Here is a 17,425-nt window from a genome sequence, read left to right as displayed (position 1 = left end):
GAAATGCTCTAAATACAGTTTGCCCCCCAGGGGAGCGACCCTTGTCTGATGGGTCGCTCCCCATCTCTAAAAAAACAAACAAAAAACAAAAAAAAATTGCCCTGGCGCCTAGAGGTTTCTGCCCCCCCGGGGGCATATCGGCCTAATAATAGGCCGATCTGCCCCTAGGGGGGCAGAAATGGCCTAAAATAAATTTGCCCTACCAACCCCTCACCCGGAGCGACCCTTGCCTACGGGGTCGCTCCCCCTGCGAGACATTGGCGAAAAAAAACAAATCCCTGGTGCCTAGTGGTTTCTGTCCCATTGGGGAAGATTGACCTAAAATCTACCAATCTGCCCCCAAGGGGGGCAGAAATGGTCTAAATACAATTTGCCCCCCAGGGGAGCGACCCTTGCCTGATGGGTCGCTCCCCATCTCTAAAAAAAAACAAACAAACAAACAAAAAAAACACAAAAAAAAATTTGCCCTGGCGCCTAAAGGTTTCTGCCCCCCCTGGGGGTAGATCGGCCTAATACCAATAGGCCGATCTGCCCCCAGGGGGGGCAGAGATGGCCTAAAATAATTTTGCCCCCCCGGGGAGCGACCCTTGCCTACAAGGTCGCTCCCCTTGCGTGACGGCGCAAAAAAAAGATCCCTGGTGCCTAGTGGTTTCTGCCCCCCTTGGGGGCAGATTGACCTAAAATCGGCCGATCTGCCCCCAAAGCGGGCAGAAATGGCCTAAATACATTTTGCCCCTCCAGGGGAGCGACCCTTGTCCAAGGGGTCGCTCCCCATCTGTAAAACAAAAAAACAAAAAAATCCCTGGCGCCTAGAGGTTTCTGCCCCCCCGGGGGCAGATCGGCCTAATAATAAGCCGATCTGCCCCTAGGGGGGGCAGAAATGGCCTAAAATAAATTTGCCCTACCCCCACCCTCCCCCGGAGCGACCCTTGCCTACGGGGTCGCTCCCCCTGCGTGACATTGGCGACAAAAAACAAATCCCTGGTGCCTAGTGGTTTCTGCCCCCTCGGGGCAGATTGACCTAAAATCGACCAATCTGCCCCCAAGGGGGGCAGAAATGGTCTAAATACAATTTGCCCCCCAGGGGAGCGACCCTTGCCTGATGGGTCGCTCCCCATCTCTAAAAAAACAAACAAACAAAAAAAAAACACAAACAAAAAATTTGCCCTGGCGCCTACAGGTTTCTGCCCCCCCTGGGGGCAGAAATGGCCTAAAATAAATTTGCCCCCCGAACCCGACCCCCCCCCCCGGAGCGACCCTTGCCTACGGGGTCGCTCCCCCTGCGTGACATTGGCGACAAAAAACAAATCCCTGGTGCCTAGTAGTTTCTGCCCCCTTGGGGCAGATTGACCTAAAATCGACCAATCTGCCCCCAAGGGGGGCAGAAATGGTCTAAATACAATTTGCCCCCCAGGGGAGCGACCCTTGCCTGATGGGTCGCTCCCCATCTCTAAAAAAAAAAAAAAAATTTGCCCTGGCTCCTAGAGGTTTCTGCCCCCCCTGGGGGTAGATCGGCCTAATACCAATAGAGATGGTAGAGATGGCCTAAAATAATTTTGCCCCCCCCCCGGGGAGTGACCCTTGCCTACAAGGTCGCTCCCCTTGCGTGACGGCGCAAAAAAAAGATCCCTGGTGCCTAGTGGTTTCTGCCCCCCTTGGGGGCAGATTGACCTAAAATCGGCCGATCTGCCCCCAAAGCGGGCAGAAATGGCCTAAATACATTTTGCCCCTCCAGGGGAGCGACCCTTGTCCAAGGGGTCCCTCCCCATCTGTAAAACAAAAAAACAAAAAAATCCCTGGTGCCTAGTGGTTTCTGCCCCCCTTGGGGGCAGATCAGCCGAATCAAAATAGGTTGATCTACCCCCCAGGGGGGCAGAAATGGCCTAAAATAATTCCCCCCCCCCAGGGAGCGACCCTTGCCTAAGGGGTCGCTCCCCTTGCGTGAAATTCACGCAAAAAAAAAAACTCCCTGGTGTCTAATGGTTTCTGCCCCCCTTGGGAGCAGATTGGCCTCATCAAAATAGGCCAATCTGCCCCCAAGGGGGGCAGAAATGGCCTAAATATAATTTGCCCCCTAGGGGAGCGACCCTTGCCTAAGGGGTCGCTCCCCACCTAAAAAAAAAAGAAAACATAACAAAAATAAAAAATAAAAGAAATGATCCCTGGTGCCTATAGGTTTCTGCCCCCCCTGGGGGCAGAAAAGGCCTTCCCAAAAAAATGCCCCCCCTGGGAGCGACCCTTGCCCAAGGGGTCGCTCCTGTTGCGTGAAATTTGCGCAAAAAAAAAACTCCCTGGTGTCTAATGGTTTCTGCCCCCCTTGCGGGCAGATTGGCCTCATCAAATTAGGCCAATCTGCCCCCAAAGGGGGCAGAAATGGCCTAAATATATATTGCCCCGTAGGGGAGCGACCCTTGCCTAAGGGATCGCTCCCCACCTAAAAAAAAAAGAACATCACAAAAAAAAAAAAAAATCCCTGGTACCTAGAGGTTTCTGCCCAGGGGGGGCAGAAAAGGCCTTCCCAAAAAAATGCCCCCCCTGGGAGCGACCCTTGCCCAGGGGTCGCTCCCATTGCGTGAAATTCGCGCGCAAAAAAAAACTCCCTGGTGTCTAATGGTTTCTGCCCCCCTTGGGGGCAGATTGGCCTCATCAAAATAGGCCAGTCTGCCCCCAAAGGGGGCAGAAATGGCCTAAATATAATTTGCCCCCTAGGGGAGCGACCCTTGCCTAAGGGGTCGCTCCCCACCTAAAAAAAAAGAAAACATCACAAAAAAAAAAAAGAAAAAAGGTCCCTGGTGCCTAGAGGTTTCTGCCCCCCCTGGGGGCAGATCGGCCTAATAATAGGCCAATCTGCCCCCAGGGGGGACAGAAAAGGCCTTCCTAAAAAAATGCCCCCCTGGGAGCGACCCTTGCCCAAGGGGTCGCTCCCTTTTGCCAATTTCATTGAAAAAAAAAAAAATCCCTGGTGTCTAGTGGGGTTTCAAAAGCCGGATTGCAAGCAATCCGGCTTTTGAAACCTGTGAGAGACTTCAAAGGGAAGGAAATACATTTCCTTCCCTTTGAAGCCTCTCGGGGCCTCCCCCAGTGATTGAAAGAGAAATGCAAAAGCATTTCTTTTTCAATCGCGCTGGAAGCTCTGCTTCCAGCGCGATGGGGGAGACCCTGTGACTAATCAGCGCGCGCTCGCGCGCTGACGTCACAGGGGGGGTTGGGGGGGTCGGGGGTGGAAGGGGAAGGGCTTCCCCTTCCATCCCTGACTTTGGGGGGGTGGGGGGAAGCACACAGAGGGAGCGAGAGCGCTCCCTCTGGGCTGTGTGCCGAGGACGTAGTGGTTACGTCCTCGGCACAGCAGCACTGTGCCGCAGGACGTAACCACTACGTCCGCGGCACAGAAGGGGTTAAGAAGGTGGGAGCCTTTTGTTGACCCTGTGCCTCTGAATAGAAGGCCCACAAACTGGCCCTTAGAGTTGGTCTAGTAGCCCTGGGTTTAAGTGAACATTCAGGGTTCAAAAGCAGGGCTGGTCTCTGATGGTTCAAGGCAGGCTTCCTGCAGTAAAGCAGTCCTTCCAAGTGCAGTTTTGCAGAGTTCACCGCAGGTCACAGCAGCAGACAGTTCTCTGAGAGTTCTTCTGCAGGTCCAGGAGTGAAATGAAGGTGTCAGAGGTCCCATGTTCATACCCTGATGCCCTTCCTGAGAAAGATGGGAGAAGATTCTAAACAGTGTCTTTGAAGTGCATGGAATTTCCTGACTCCCCTGTCCTAGCAAGTAAGCTCACTGCAGTGGTAATGTGGAGGTGATATGTCTTAGTCTGAAGGCAGAGCACCCCCTATTCAGTTGCAAGCGGGGCTGTGCCGAGCTCTGCCTCCCCGTCCTTCCAGCAGATAGCCCATTCAGGCACACCTAATCCCTCTAATGTGTGACTGTTTAGGAGGAATTCACAACGTCTAACTGCCAGTTACACCAAAGCATGTGACCCAAGACGGGCTCCACAAAATGGCTAAGGGCTGGAAAATGCCAATGTTCTAAAAATGGCACTTTCAAAAGTTTAACCAAATACTGAACTTTTAAATAGGATGTTTCATTACAATTCCTAAGAAGCCACACGTGAACTGGATAGCTGGTCCCAAATAAATGTTAGCACGTCTTAAATGTAATAAGGCAACCTGATTATATTCTATGGGACAGTTAGGCCTTGCAGTAGTGAAAACTGAATTCAGGTTATTTTCACTAACAGGACACATACAACTTAAAAGTACATGTCTAACTTTTGAATTACAATGCACCATGCCCTATGGGCTACCTAGGACATACATTAGGAATGAGTTATAGGCAATTAAAGGCTTGGCAAGGGGGTTATCTTGCCAAGTTGAATTGGCAGTTTAAAACTGAATTCGGCCTGCAATGCTAGACCTGTGGCATGTTTTTAAGGTGCTAATTAAGTTGGTGGCACAATAACTGTTGCAGGCCACTAGCAGCACTTGATTTGCAGGCTCTGTGTATATAGCATATCACTCTACAAGAGGCTTATAAGTAAATTAAATATGCCAATTAGATTAAAGTCAATCAAACCATGTTTAGGGGAGTGAGCAGAAGCATGTTAGCACTGGTTAACAGTGCTAAAGTACACAGAGTCCTAAGCTCATAAAGAACAAAATCAGCAATAAAATGAAGAGTAAACGCAAAAGGTTTGGCGGCGACCCTGTAGAGACAGCCAAGTCCAACACCTGCTATGAGAGAATTCAATGCCATTTTTTTAATCAAACTAAATTGTTTAAAAAACATAAAGACCATTGACAAGTCTAGTGATAAGTTAGCTGAAAAAAGTGCATATTGCATTTTGGATTTATATGCATAGGCCTAGAAGCCCGTTCATATTGCTTTGTTCTCAAGAAGCATACTCTGATGGCTGAGGCATAGGGAGTCTGTCCAGTGTTGGCTTCACTAAAATTTTCCTTTTCTTGATGGTTTGTGCTTTTCTCTGCAGGCATTTCAAAAGTGTTAGAGCCACCAGCTCCAGGTTCGTCCCAGCTCATTGAACCACCAAGTGGCACGCAACCAGAAGGTGAGTGCTCGTGCCACTCTCCATCTATCTATCTATCTATCTATCTATCTATCTATCTATCTATCTATCTATCTATCTATCTATCTATCTATCTATCTATCTATCTATCTATCTATCTATCTATCTATCTATCTATCTTGTTCAGTCTGCCTTTCAGTATGTATTGGTATGTGGTGTCTTCTGTGTTTTTACGCACATTCAGAGCCAGATTTATCAAGGGTTTATGTTGCCCTTGCATCACACAGGGAGACACAAGGTCAACACAAGCACTCATGTAAGATTTACTATGCCATGCAGATCCACCTTGTGTGGCACTGCATGGATTAGTAAATCTGTAGTATTGCAATATAGTCCAAGTCACTGCTGTGCATTATTCTGCCCTGGGAAGACATTCCATCGGTAGAACATTAGAGTTCCCATGCATTCACCCATGGTTTTTGACATATTCCCAGATTTTCTAACACTGGTAAACCTGAAAATGTGTCCAAATAGTATGTATTCCCAGGGGCGGCATACTGAGGAAAAATACATTTATTTCTCCTTGTTTTTAACTCTTTCCATGTGTGCTGCATTCTGTAGCACATATAGAAAGAGGAAAACATCACCAAGGACTGTTTTTGTTCAAGTAAGTGCCCCTTCCTTCGCATAAACAGACTTTGCTATTTCTCAGGTACCCTTGCAGCATGCTGCACACTCTACCAGCACAGATTACAAGCACGTACCTTGAAGTGTCTTGCCAGCAGCACAGGGCACTCATGACTTCAGCTAAAGGAAATGAGAAGTATGTGACTTAAGAAGTTCCTTCCTCCTGGACACATGCATTGATCCTTACCAAATGCCTAGTGCCAGCTCAATTGGGTCTTATTATGAAATGTGCCACCAGTCATCTTGCCAAGTGATGACGATCCTTCCAATCTTTTGTTCTTGCTTCTCCTAAATTGCCCTTGCTCGTGAGCTTTGTGCCGTGTGTCGGAAGGCAAAATATTAGTGGGGGTAAGTACATTCCTGCCAATAGCAAAAAGGCCACCAACCCAATGTTAGGTCCATTCAAGGTCTCAAAACATCAGACCCTGGCTCAACTGTTGGTAGCTTGGCAGCAAGCTGGCAGACTTAATTTAGGAAATAGGTATGTAAAGCATAAAAATATTTAAATACACCAATTCAGTAAATAAGTAAGACACAGCATAACATAAAAATCCCACACCAACCTATAAAACTAGGAAATATTTCTTTTAACTTTAGAATGACACCAAAATGACAAAAATCCAATATAGAGAACCAGAGATATGATTTTTGTAAGCAAATAGCGTTCAAAGGGTTTAAAAAAAGATTGCACTGGAGTGGGACACAGTCAAGAGTTCTAGCCATCTGCAATGTAACACTTTTACACTTACTTCCGGAAGTGTTTCCTGATGGGGTAAAGTAGCCCACAACCCCAATCCAAGGTTCCAGAATCTCTGAGTTGCTCCTTGGAACATTGGGACTACAATTCCTACAATGCACCATTGCCAAATCCTTAAAAGTACACCGAACTCTGTCCAACTGGGCTCTTCAGGCAGATGTTGCTGCAGGTGCCTCCTTTTTACCTGTGGATTACATGAAGTCCACTCCTGAATCATATAGACGCCGGTAAAGTCCTCTTTTGTGAAGTCCAGAGTGTGAAGCAGGTACAGTCCTTGTGAGTGCAGTCCTTCTTGGTGCGGATCAGGAATTCAGCAGGGAAGTCCTTTTTTCTTCTTCTTGTTTCCAGAAAGGGATCTTGGGGGTCCAAAACACCAATCCAGTGGTCTAGAAGCTCTGAGATGGTCCTTGGGATGTTGGGACTACGTTTCCTAGAATGCACCTGGGCAATTCATTCAAAGGCCATTGGAGGCTGTCCAGCTGGGGTCTTCTTGATGGAGATGGTGCAGGTGAAGGTCTGTTAACCTGTTGCTTTTAGGGAGACCACGTCTGAGTCCTTTTCAAAGCAAGACAAAGTCTTTAGGGCTGTTGTTCCAGTGTGCAACAGGAGCAATACTTTGGAGTGCAGTCGTTAGGGTTGCAGACCAGGGTTCCAGCAAGGCAATCCTTCTTCTTCTTCTTCTTCTTCTTCTTCTTCTTCTTCTTCTTCTTCTTCTTCTTCTTCTTCTTCTTCTGTTTTCAGACAGCAGATATCAGTTGCAATGCAGCTCAGCCACATTTGTTCAATCAGTTTGTGGGACAAGCAGGGGGTACCCCTGCCCAGTGAGCTGCAGGGTGCACCCAAAAGCATGACAGCTTCCTCCAAAGTGTGGCATTTTCTTGCCCCATAAAGCACTACACTTTGAAATCCAAGATGAATAATTTTTCTCCAGAGGAGCAGGACCTGGTTACACCAACCTGCTGCCATCACTCATTTGCATTACGTCTCCCCCTCCAGGCCATCTGCAAATTCCTTTTGTGGGCTTGCTATCTGTCTGTGGAGTGCAGGGTGAGAGGGCAAGCCTAGTTGGCATTCCTTTCTGTCTTGCTTTCTTTGAAGCCCAGGTTCACTTACCCAACCCCATTCCTGGCCTGGCCTCTGCAACTACAAAACTCCTCCCATCCGATAACTTCTGCTCAGTGCAGGCCACTTATCACCTCATCAGTGCATTTTGGATAATCTTGTTAAGGCTTTTACACCTCTGAGTGACCTTATTAAATATTCTGTTTGTTATCTTATGGAACATAGGGTCAGATGTAGCAAAGGATTTGCGCCTCGCAAACGGCGAAAACTGCCGTTTGCGAGGCGCAAATGCCTCTTTGCTATGCAGAAATGCATATTGCGAGTCGGGACCGACTTGCAATATGCATTTCAAAATCGCAAATAGGAAGGGGTCTTCCCTTCCTATTTGCGATTCTGAGTGGTATGCAATACCATTTGCGACCGCATATGCGGTCGCAAATGGTGTCGCAGTTACCATCCACTTCAAGTGGATGGTAACCCACTCGCAAATTGGAAGGGGTCCACATGGGACCCCTTCCACTTTGTGAATGGACCCACAAATATTTTTCAGGGTAGGTAGTGGTCCAAGGGACCACTACCTGCCCTGAAATAAAAACGAAACTAAAGGTTTGTTTTTTTTTTTTAACTGCAGCTCGTTTTCCTTTAAGGAAAACGGGCTACACTTAAAAAAAAAAAACTGCTTTATTGAAAGCAGTCACGAACATGGAGGTCTGCTGACGACAGCAGACCTCCATGTTTGCGAGTGCCTAGACTCGGTATGGGGCCGCAATTTGCGACCCGCCTCATTAATATTAATGAGGTGGGTCTTTGCGACCCCATACCGACTCGCAGAAGGTGTCTGAGACACCTTTCTGCATAACATTTTGCGAGTTGCAAATTGCGAGTCGCTACTACTCGCAATTTGCAAGTCGCAAAATGTTATTTTGCTACATCTGGCCCTAAGTATCGACCATGGGGTAAAATAAAATGGGCAGTTTTTCCCTCCCCAGGGCATATAAAACACCTTTTAGAATGTCCCTGCTTATAGTTACACGAAGCCCCAATGATGGAGCGTAATGCTGCGCCAACATTGGCAGCACTGCGCTCCGTCATTTTCACAATGCAGGGATGCGCCGTATTTAATTGAGTACGGTTCACCCCTGTGCTGTCCCCTTAGCTGGCACTAAATTTAGCTGCCAGCGCCAATGTGGGCATCCTTGCACCTTTGTGCAAGGATGTCTGTGTTGAGGGGTTTGATTGTTTAGGTGAGGGAAGGTGTCCTTTCCTGCACGCAAACATCACTAATGGGGATTTGGCACTTCTTTGTGAGCTGCAGGATGCAGCACACACAGAAGTGCCAAAGTGTCATTTTCAAATGATTGTTCATGTGAAGAAAGGGACACATACACAATCATGTCTGGGATTTTGCTCTTTCTATGCATGCCGCAGAATGCAGCACACGAAGAAAAAGCAAACAATTTGGAGGAATAAAAGATTTCCTCCTCGTTGCGCTCTGCTAATGCCAACCCTGGGGTGTCATTATATTTTGGCGCTGCCTCTGGTTTACGAAAACTCATAAATCTGAGGCAGTGTCAAAATGCAATGGGTGCTGTTGTGGCATGCCCACAGCAACACACATTGCATGCCCCTTCCACGCAAAGGGCAGCAGGTGAAGGGGTTGTATTTACATGGTGGCGTTAAGCCACAAAAAGTGAATTAAAGCCACCTTGTAAATACGGTGCAGGGCATAGCACCACCGAAGCGTCACAAAAAGTGAATCTCTGATGGCGCTAGGGGCTCATAAATATGCCCCTATATTTGTCACTTCCAATAAAATCTAAACCCTCAAGGGCAAGAATTTATCTGGTGCAATAATTAGCATCTACACCACAATTTTTCAGAAACAACATGCAGACTTTGTTTTTTGAAGCACCTGAATTCTTACGTCTTGGTAATTGCTGGGCATTTTTTAACTGGTAAATGTGTTAGCTCGAAGTTGATAATTATGATATGTGTGGGGTAACAGGAGTGAATGTACTCTCATTTAAATGGGCCCACTCGTAAGTGGAACAGTATTAGAGCATACATCCAGTGCTAGACTGGGACCCAAAACCAGCACTTGCAAATATGTGTAATCATTGCTGTGATTGAGTGAGCTCAGTGACATAGCACAACACGATGGGCCCCCTTGCAGAATGTGATGAGGGGTCTTTGAGACACCCATATTTCACATCTATTCGTTGGTCCTGGGGCAATGAGGGGGCTTTCTGAAGGGTTGGGGCATCTTAAAGAGTTGGGCGCCACCTGCCACCCACGGGCTGCAGGGGCCTGTATTACATTCTGCTGGTATTGTGATTGCAGGTGATAGTTTCCACCTAAGAAAACTTTAAAAAAACAATTGGTCTGATCACAAGTGAAGGTGCTATTTGTCATACCTGGTAAATGATACCCTAGGGTTCTTTATTATCAGGTGCTAAAAATATCATCTATTATGAGTTACTGAAAAATAGCAGGCAGATTTATGTGTTTAACGCACTAAAATCCGCATGGTAAACATTTTCCCCTGTTAAATTTCGGCAGATTTGACCAGCTGAATTTTAATGAAGCTTGAAATATTTAGCGCATCTGATAATTATCAAATGTGTTAAATACCTTTTTGTACTAATTTTGACCCGTGCATAAATAGGGGTTTATGCATGGGTTAGTGTATCACAAACAACTCTTAATCATGGCCATTATTTGCTAATGGCCCAAATTACAGCATAGTGTTTCAGATGTATTAAGCCCTGTCAGTGCAAAGTCATCCAGCCCTGAAAGCAGACACCTACAAATATCCAGCCTATTACGGAAAGAGAGCTAAAGCAATGAGTTTGGCCCTCTTTACTTCTACAGATGATGCTTGGCACTAGCTTACCAACTTATGGGAGCTACAGCTATGGGCTGTATGCTTTATGTACTTTGCCCACTAATTGAAGTAAAGCACAAATACGCATAGGAATAGCAATAATTTTGGGTCTAGAATGAAGTGAGACAAAATGTGAAGATCAACAGAGTCAGGGACGGATATAAAGTACGGAGAGCCGGCAGTCATGGTGCTGGAGGTCATTATCTCTGTCATCCTGACTGGGCTCCCATCATACACATTTTGTGATGGTCGGTGACCCATCGATGATCGCTGTGCCTTCACAGGAGCCACAATCATGACAACTGCTGTGAAGTCACTGAAAGTTTGGCGAGTGACCCTCATGTTTTATGGTGCTGCTCACCAGACCAAAGAGAGGTTGTTTTAAAAAATCAAAATAATAGTGATCCTGGCCCCATGGGGTATTTCTTTGAGGGTGCCTGGGTCATTAGTATATTTTTCTCCTCAGGACTGCTAGGTTTTACATGTGGACTTGAACAGAAAAAAATCAGACTGTTTGCTCTAAACAGAACGAACAGTATGATGTTCTTAACCAGTAGCCTCAACCCTGTTAGGCCATTGCTATAATGTTTCTGAAGGCAGATCGAGCAGGGAAACTGCCGTCCGACACATGACCTACTGCTCAACTAAAAAAAGGCTAGCGGACTGTCAGTTTAATGAACAGTATGCTACGTATCCTCTGAAGCAGTTTCCAAACACTATGTGAATCACAAGAAATAAGAAAGATGAAATAAGAACTAAGTGCACCATAGCTTTTTTTTTCACCTGGACATTCTTACATCATTATAAACTCTCAATATGTGCTCTGTCGGCTTTTGTATACATTTCTCGCCTGTGTTTACTCAAAATAGATATAAATTATGTGTTTATTCAAAAATGTAAAGACATATTACAGAGAATACTACTGCAAAAGTTGCATGTATCTTGTATTTTATGAACTTGGCCATACCAGCCAATCTAATTACTATTCTTCCAAGGATGCATTGAGAGCTAGGGCATTAGATATTATGTGTTCGTGACTTCACTTCCATTTTCCTTTTTGATGTTGGTTTGTTATTCTCTGAAGGTTCTTTACCTGGTTTCCAGCCTCTTACTCCAGGTTCATTCCAGCCCAATACAGCTCCAAGTGGCACTCAGCCGAACGGTAAGTGTTTGGACTACTTCCTCCTGCCAAAGATGATTGGGCTTATATTCATGGTCTGTTCATTATTAGAGTTATCAGTGAACATGTTGTTGAATGGATTGAACAACTTGTGAGGATTCTCACGTTGCCACTCATTTTTTTCAGTGCATCTTGAGAGATACTACGGTGTAACCCAAAAAACACTGTTCTACAAATCATTTGTGTGTGCCTGCCTGCCAGCTATGGCTCCTCTGCTTAAAACATTTGTCTGTCATTGTTGACCCAATGAACCTTCCAAAATGTTTTGATGAGCAGAGCATTCTTGGCAATATAAAGAGGCATATAAAGAACCTGGCAAGATAAATACCTCAGTGGAAAAATATTTCACTATTGGTGCATTAATAAATCACATTGCTGAGTTGAGCCGCACTCAATTCATATCCAGATACCTTGAAATAAGCTCTGGGAGGTTTTTCCTGCATTCATCTTTTAACTAGTGGCCTGATATGTCTGACAATTTGAATGATCTCATATTTCTAGGACCGAGATTCTTTCATTTCACCTAAATTGAAGTTGCCTGATTGAACCAGGCTTTAATATTAACTAGGGCTGTGTTATTATTATTTTAGCTCTGCTGCTTTCCACCAACTATGACTCCCTTTGACCATTACTACTGCACCACTTGAACCAAGGAAATTGTTGGTAAAACTATTTACTTCACGCAAACATCTGTCTTTGAGAGATTCCATGGCATCATATGCATGTGGATGTTGACTATAGTCGAAATGTTTTGATTTTCCTTTAAAATAATTGCAAAGCAATTGTTTTGTTTTCCTGTACTTTATGTCCAAGAATTACATTTAAATTAGTGATAGTACTTAAGAAGCTTTATTTAAAGCTTTTTGCCACATAGGCATAAGTTTCAGAGCATACCGCTCGTAATCAGGAAGGTAGGGGTGCTCCTGGCATGCACTCTGCTTGAAGGAGTCGCTTCCGGGGGCAAATGCAGCAGGTTGGAGCGTTGCGTTTTACACTGCGGTGGTAATCTGTGTTCGCTCGCATTCATTAATCTGGCACAGCGGGGGCTTTGATTACTCTATACCGCGGTCCACAGCACAGAGGAGCATTGGAGCCATGCTACGGTCCGAAGACTCTACCATGGAGTGCAGATGATTTTGGTGAGAGTGAGGCGGTGTGAGGAGAGACTGGCACCCTGAAGACGGTAATTAAGTCCGGATTTAATAGAGAGAGGCGAGCGGGGCAAAGGGGGATGTTTCTGCTGTCGGCGGCCTCGCGGGGTTACACTAGGTCGCCAACAGTGAGCAAGGGAAGGCCAGTGAACCTATGGAAGCGGCCCACCCAGGAGCGGGTATGGCTTGGATTTTCAGTGTTCTGTCTCCCTGCTTTCATGCTGCACACCCCTTCCTCCCTGCATGGCTGCCTAATTTATTCGTCCCCAACCTCCCCACTCCCCGGACTTTTGAACGCATGCAGCTTATATTTACTATTCAGATATTGGAGAGCTCACAGCTCACTTTGTCACGTGTATCTGCGAAATCTCTAAAAGAGACCCAACCAAATCGATGCAACAGAGGTACGGGTGTTGTCTCCCCCCTAAAACGTTATTGCCATCCAGATTGTTCTGCATTCAGCCTGCTTGGTACAGGCAGTTACAACCCCGGTCCAGGCTGGGTAAATGAAGAAGGTCGTGTTTCGGGATCCCTTAGGGCAGTGGTTCCCAACCTTTTGACTTCTGTGGACCCCCATTTTATCAATACTGGAGCCCGGGGACCCCCACTGAATCATTATTGGAACCCGGGGACCCCCACTGAGTCATTACTGGTAGCTGGGACCTAATATTATTAAATTCTTTAAGCTGTCACGGACCCCCTGAGGAAGCTTTGCGGACCCCCAGGGGTCCCCGGCCCACAGGTTGGGAACCACTGCCTTAGGGCGAGGGCGTACCCACAGGAAATCTAAAGCAGCAAGAACAGCAAAAAGACGAAAGCGTGCTACAACCCCTCGAATGTTGGTAATTCCACTTCCTTAAAGCAAAGTTAGGAGGGGGCTGACAAGACTTGTACAAAGACCACTTCACCTCCCGGACTTGAGGGGCGGGGGGGCTACACAAACAGAAATCACTGTTATGAATTTCCTACAACCGCCAGTCCCTGCAATCAATAATTCAGCTGCATCAGCCTCGGCTGAGCTGATCCTTGGGAGGGACAAAAAGCAACTTTTATACCCACTGTTTGGTCTCAAGGCAGTTGGCTTTGTGCCACAGGAGGGCAGGGTGTAATCTGCATCATCACCAGAGCTGAAAGGCAGGAAATAGAGGAACTACTTCTGTTCGCATCCTCAGTTTTGTCACTAGACAAATCTCCAGAGGAAATACCAGTACCTGTAAATGGGGGGGGGGGGACAAAAGAGATTCACTACTTGGGCTGATGCTGTCCCAAAGGGGTAGCAGTGCTACACTTCCTGATGAAGTATGGGTCATTATAGGAAAGTATTCCTAGCTGGAGGCCATGCTGCTACAAATTCTGGGAGAGTTAAGAACGTTGAGATCAGCCCATGAAAAAGCCTATTTGGAAGACCAGATACATCTGCACAGCATTAATCGGAATCTACTGCAAATGAATTCCAGGCTGGCACAAGCAGAGCAACGTAAATCAGGCCTTGAAGATTTTCAGGGCAGCGTGGAACCCCATTTAGCCCAATTTAAGTGGGAGATCCGTGAGACCCAAATCAAAATGGATGACTTGGAAAATCGAGCCAAGTGCTCTGAACTTTGTGGGAAACCCGGAGGGCTGTGAAGCCACCAAGGACCTTGTTGAATTTATGACTGACTTGATTCAGCAACATCTTTTCCCAGAGGGGGCTTCCATGCTTAAATATTTCTCCATTATGCAGGCCCATCGTGTCCCCACAAGCCCACTTACAAATGCTAAGTATCCCCAACCATTTCTGGTTAACTATGGAGATTTCAGGGTTTAAGAAAAGATCTTACTGGCAGCAATCCAATCCAAAGACTTTCAGTTGTCTGACAAGGGCTACTTTAACGTTCTTCCTGACTGTTGGCATCAGCAGCTTGTTGCCTTCGTGAATTCAAGCAACTGATTGAACCTTTGAAAAAGCAAGGTATCCAGGGAACTATAATCCAGCAGTCAAAACTTAAAGTGTTTATAGAAGGTCAATTTTATGCAAACAACCTGTTGCAACCAAGGAAAAAAGGTCCTTCCTCCAAGGAGTCTTTGGATCACTGGGATTATGGGAAACTGAAGGGCCTTATCTCCCCCAGGTGGTGCATGCGGGCTGTCTCATGCAGATGCCACAATCATGTGTTGGATCATGGATTTATCACGGGGTGTATGGATGCATACTGAATTGTTAGACCAATACTCAACTAATTAATTTACTATGCCAATTAAAAAAAGTGTAGGGTCAGGCATTCAACTGAGTTATAATCTGATGTAATGCTTTTTTTTCTGTTAATGTTTTTTCTGTTTTGAGATCTGCGACTGACCCCCGGAAAGTCGACTTTGGTTGCTATGTTAGGGCACTCAAGCAAAGGTTAGAATGATGGGGGAAGGAGGTGGATTTCCTTTTGAGATCCCCAGGCTGGGAGGGTTCTCCTGCTACATCTGCCTGAAGGGTGCCGGGAGGGAAGGAACAGCACTTGGAGCGGGGGGCAAGGTAGATGCAAGGGTTTGGGGGAAGAGCACTGCATGTTGGGGGGCAGGGTGGAAGAGATTTGCAAGGTGGTGGGAGGCAGCATAAAAGATGTATCAATGCAATACAAGGTTTAAATGTTGGTCAGTTATCAAACACAGGTCTGGTAGGTATTCTAATTACTCCATGATGAATCATAGACCGCTTACTATTTTGTCATGCAATATGAATGACTTTAACAAAGACTGGATTGAAGAGTGATGCTGGCGTGGTTTAAATTTCTGAGTGCTAATATAATTCTGTTGTGGAAAATGCATTTTAAATCTGCAGCATCTTCAATTAAGTTTCCTCGATATATCCAGCACACCTTCTTAACTTAAGCTAATGCTGCAGTTCGCGGTGTGGCAATATTAATTGGTAAGGAGATTGATGCATAAATAATTATGGTTTATAAAGATCTTAATGATAGGTAGTTTTAGGTGCAAATGAAGCGTCAAAATCAACTGATTCATTCTGTTAGTTTCTAAGGACTTTTTGAGGATCCCCCGAGGCGCTTTCAACTCTTCATAATCACTCTAAAGAAGTGTCTGGCCTGCTAGTGATAAGAGGTGTTTTTAACATTCTTTACGACCCTGGGGTGGATTGCTCTTGGGTGAATAAATATCAGACTAAACCCAACTCCAGCAAACTGCTTTCGGCTTTTAGGGGGGGTTTTGCCTTGATTGACCCTTGGCGGTCTGATTATCCTAGCAATATAGGGCCTTATTACAACCTTGATGGAGGGAGTTTCCTCTATCACAAAAGTGACGGATATCCCATCTGCCGTATTATGATCTCATTAAATTGTGTGGAGATCGTAATATGGCAGACGGGATATCTGTCACATTTGTAATGGAGGAAACCCCTCCGTCAAGGTCGTAATAAGGCCCATAGTGTATACTTGCCATTCTAAATGGCTCCACTCTTCTTCACGCACTGATTTTTTTCTTTTTCATTCTCTGGTAAGAATGCAGTCTGCAATTTCAGCAAACCCCTCTTTGGATCACGCCATGATCATTCTTGATCCTAATTTCCTATGGCAATATCAAGTGCCTTTTAGATGGATCTTTGACAAATCTCTATTGGTGAATGAGGTATGGGTTTCTCAAATCTGTCTTGCTCTTCAAGATTTTCTGGAGTGTAATATTAGCTCTGGTTTAGAATTCATAGATTCGGGCGACCTGAAGGCTTTTTTCAGTGGTGGGTCATAGCTTTCAGCTCACAGCTAAGATGTACAGAGAAAGCAGCTCATCAGAGCTTGAAACAAGCCCTTAATCATTCAACCGCTGATTATTTAGGCCCATATTTATGGAAAGTTAGCAACGCCTTAGCGTCATTTTCTTTATGCTAAAGCGGCGCTAACTTAACTCCATATTTATGTTTTGATGCTAGACATGTCCAGTATTAAAATATCTGAGTTAGTGTCATTTTCTGGAAGTGCCAACCCACCTTGCGTCGTTTTGCGACAATGATATGCAAGGTAGGCGTTCCCTTCCAAATAATGATGTTAGCCCTCTAGCGCCATATTTACCTCCCCACGCAAAAACGACTAACACTAAGGAAGCTGACCCAAATAATGATGCAAAGTCTGATTTGCATCAAATTTTAACGCCTGATTGGTGGAAACTCCAACAACTTTTCCACCCATGAACAAACTCCTTGCTGTTCTCCATATGCTGGCCGCTGGATCTTTTCAGACAACGGGTGCATAAGTGGGTGGTATCTCCCAGCCATCCTTCTCAGTCTTCCTTCCTAAGGTCCTGGAAGCAATCATATGCCTCACACCCCACCACATCTGTTTCCCAAACACCCAGCAACTGCAGCAGGAGACAAAGCAATGTGTCTACCTAATTGCTGGGTTACCTCATGTGCTGAGTGCAATGGACTGCACCCATGTCCAACTGGTGCCACCTTCAGCAACCGAACATCTATACAGGAACCGCAAGCACACCCTTTTGATCAATGTGCAGGCCATTGTGGACCACCGTGGGCTCTTCACTAACATTCTAGCCAAATATCCCAGCAGCATCCATGATGCCTACATATTCTGCCATTCCACTATAAATGAGCGGTTCCAGGATGGGCAATATGGCAATGGGCTACTCGTAGGTACCAATCAGTACACACACAACACACCAACCCTGTAGGACAAACAAGACATACAC

Source organism: Pleurodeles waltl, chromosome 7, assembly GCF_031143425.1.
Source record: "Pleurodeles waltl isolate 20211129_DDA chromosome 7, aPleWal1.hap1.20221129, whole genome shotgun sequence".
Classification (NCBI taxonomy): domain Eukaryota; kingdom Metazoa; phylum Chordata; class Amphibia; order Caudata; family Salamandridae; genus Pleurodeles; species Pleurodeles waltl.
The sequence above is the reverse complement of the archived record's forward strand: the minus strand, read 5'-3'. Positions refer to the sequence as shown.